At 47.3% G+C, this 3522-nt stretch overlaps 1 protein-coding gene and 1 non-coding gene across 2 annotated transcripts in view; one reads left to right on the forward strand and one right to left on the reverse strand.

Annotated features, from left to right (window-relative positions):
• ELL3 (elongation factor for RNA polymerase II 3) overlaps window positions 1-3522 on the reverse strand; it is a 15001-nt gene that overhangs the window by 4115 nt on the left and 7364 nt on the right. The gene's annotated exons all lie outside the window — the stretch shown is intronic.
• LOC115868234 lies at window positions 489-595 on the forward strand. Its single transcript, XR_004045494.1, has one exon. It is a non-coding gene; the product is annotated as a U6 spliceosomal RNA (small nuclear RNA).

The raw sequence follows: 3522 nt of genomic DNA on the forward strand, positions 1-3522 counted from the left end.
TGGACTTTCGAACGAGCCGGCCGGGTTCCGGGAGAGTCTGCGGCCAGCTCCGGGGCCCGCGCCCGGGCTCCCCAGTCCGGCCGCAGAGTGCCCACCCATCTCTGAAGTGCAGCTCCCGGAGGGCTTCGGGAGCGAGCGAGGACGACGCGACGCGGGCGAATTGCGGGACAGAAAAGGGACAGCTCCACGGAGTCTCAGCGCTCACCCCCAGAGCGGAGAAAGGGAGCCCCGCCAGGACCAGTCTTAAGGCTGGGCCTTAGGTGCTTCCTTCCCCTGGTTTGAATGTTTCCCAAGATCCCTGACGCTGTTCCCTGTCTCCGTCCAAGGGTCCCTTTGCGAAGTCCCGTGTGCGCTTCATCTCTTCCGTTCCCAAATTACCTACACATTTGTCAAAACTCACATTCAGAAATGTGTATGTTGTATGCAGATTGGACCTCAATAAAGTTAGTGTTTTAAAAAAAATAAAGTTTGTGTAAATTAATGCAATAATGCTCACTTTAGTACCACACATACTAATATTGGAACGCTACAGAGGAGATTAGCATGTAGACATGCTAAAGTTGACAGGCACATTTGGGAAGCGGTCAATAATTTTGTGAAATTTGCCACATCCAGTGAGGATGCGGTTATGGGTGCAACAGGCCTCTCATTCCATCAATGAAAACATTTCCTGTCCATCTCTTCAAGGTTCTCTGCTTCTCTGGGCGACGATTTGCTATTCTGAAAAACAGATGTGATAATGGGTCTCCCAGGCCTCCTGGTTTCTTCTCAGATTACATCTGTGGCCATTTGAGGATTGTCCTGCGTTTCAATTCAAAGGGAAGGCTAAACTGTCAACATTTCAAGAGGGGTCCAGGAAAGGCAGGCTGTAAAAGCAGGAGTCTGAAAAAGATAGAGAGGAACCTAACATTTATTGTGTGCCCATTGTGGGCCAGCAGTTTTATATGTTGTAACCCCTACAGTACCTTTTTAGAATGGGTTTTTTATTCACTCAACAAACATGTAGCAAGCACTTACTCTGCATAAAGCAGTGTAATAGATCCTTGAAATCAATGAACTGATTCTTGCTTTGATGTAGCATGCATTCTAGAGGGGGAGGGAACAGATTATAAATAATGTGATGAATAAGCATAAGAAATATTATAGTGTATGTTAGAAGGTGGTAAGCACTATAGAAAAAATAGAACAAAGTAAGAGGGCTTGGGAATCAGGGAGGGAAGGAGAGTTGACTGCCTATCAAGTCAGGTGGTCAGCCAAGTCCTCTGGGGCAGCAGTTCTCAACCTGGGGGTTGAACGACCCTTTCACAGGGGTCGCCCAATTCAGAACAGTAGCAAAATTACAGCTATGAAGTAGCAACGAAAATAATTTTATGGTTGGGGTCACCACAACAAGAGGAACTGTATGACAGGGTCATGGCATTAGGAAGGTTGAGAACCACTGCTCTAGGGGAAGATGAAGATTAAGCAACACCCCAAGGGAGGTATGTGGATTGGCCCAATTGTACTGCTGGCAGAGATACTTTATAGGCAGAGGGAAGACCCAGTGCAAACTCCGGAAGTGTGCCAGGCTGGGGGTGCGTGGGGGTGGGCAGTGTTGAGTAAAAGTCGCTTAAACCAAGAGCTAGCATGGTTTGGTCCATGGCAGTAAAACATAGAATAGAACTGATGTAGCCCATCATAATAACAAGGATTGACAGTCCGTAGTCTTCACACTTTGCTTCTTCCTGAGGCTGGCCTCCGTAAGTCCAAAGACTAAAGCCGCCAGGAGTTTGAGGGTCTATGTGCTTCTCTCTAAAGTCTCGCGAGAGAGGATAGCAGTGGAACCAAAACCTTCTCTTTAGTCTGGTCCAGGAAAAAGGAGGCTTTCTACTCCCATAAAGAGTTAATGCTCTTGGAAACCCACATGGGCAGTTCTACCTTGTTCCATAGGGTGGCTAAGAGTTGGCATTGACTGTGATGTGGTAGTTAGTTAGTTTGATCAGGCTAATATAGGTCATGTGCTCACTCCTGAACCACGAACTATGATCAAGTAAATACCATATAATTGGTATAGGCCTGGGTTCTTAAACCAATCAGTACTAAGAGGGATGGGTTTGCCTTGATTGTCTTGGTCATTTAGGAGTGGCCTTGAAGCATAGAGGGAAAGCGGAGATCTTCCTAAAACCGGTGCTCTTCCGTAATAAAGGACCGATGTTAGGGTCTTTGAGGATTCAACCGCATTGCCTGTGATAGGTTGCAGCCCTATTTTACTGTCCCTAAAACTAGTTCCTCCTCATCCTCCAAGCCTATGTTAAATGTCAGCACAGAAACGGGTATATATTAATCTTAATCCTTCCACTTTTCTCTCTTAATACTTAGCACACGTAATTATCTGCTGATTGGTTTGTGCACTTGTTTACATGTGCATCTTCAGTCTCTTTTACTAAAGTGTTAACTTCATGAGGTCAGAGGTCATGTCTGTTTTGTTTACCACTGTATGCACAGTGCCTGGCACATAGATACCATGAATATTGTATGAATAAACTGGGAGAGCAACAATATCTTTCTCACCATGACCTCTCATCCAATCTCTTGCTGAATCTGCAAAACATTTAGAAACGCCACTGTGGACTGCCTCACTCTCTCACTGTCTCACTCTCACTCTCACTCTCACTGTCTCATTCTCACTCTCTCACTGTCTCACTCACTCACTGCCTCACTCTCTCACTGTCTCATTCTCACTCTCACTGTCTCATTCTCACTCTCTCACTGCCTCACTCTCACTCTCACTGTCTCATTCTCACTCTCGCACTGCCTCACTCTCACTCTCACTCTTACTGTCTCATTCTCACTCTCGCACTGCCTCACTCTACTCTCACTCTCACTGTCTCATTCTCACTCTTGCACTGCCTCACTCTCTCACTGTCTCACTCTCACTGTCTCATTCTCACTCTTGCACTGCCTCACTCACTCACTGCCTCACTCTCACTCTCACTTTCACTGTCTCATTCTCACTCTCGCACTGCCTCACTCTCACTCTCACTCTCACTGTCTCATTCTCACTCTTGCACTGCCTCACTCTCACTCTCACTCTCACTCTGTCTCATTCTCACTCTCGCACTGCCTCACTCACTCACTGCCTCACTCTCACTCTCACTCTCACTGTCTCATTCTCACTCTCGCACTGCCTCACTCTCACTCTCACTGTCTCATTCTCACTCTCGCACTGCCTCACTCTCACTCTCACTCTCACTCTCACTGTCTCATTCTCCCTCTCTCACTGCCTCACTCTCTCACTGCCTCACTCTCACTCTCACTCTCACTGTCTCATTCTCACTCTCGCACTGCCTCACTCACTCACTGCCTCACTCTCACTCTCACTGTATCATTCTCACTCTCGCACTGCCTCACTCTCACTCTCACTGTCTCATTCTCACTCTCTCACTGCCTCACTCACTCACTGCCTCACTCTCACTCTCACTCTCACTGTCTCATTCTCACTCTCTCACTGCCTCACTCTCTCACTGCCTCACTCTCTCACTG

This window comes from Echinops telfairi, unplaced genomic scaffold (assembly GCF_000313985.2).
Source record: "Echinops telfairi isolate 266 unplaced genomic scaffold, ASM31398v2 ScPeMD7_8;HRSCAF=38, whole genome shotgun sequence".
NCBI lineage: Eukaryota > Metazoa > Chordata > Mammalia > Afrosoricida > Tenrecidae > Echinops > Echinops telfairi.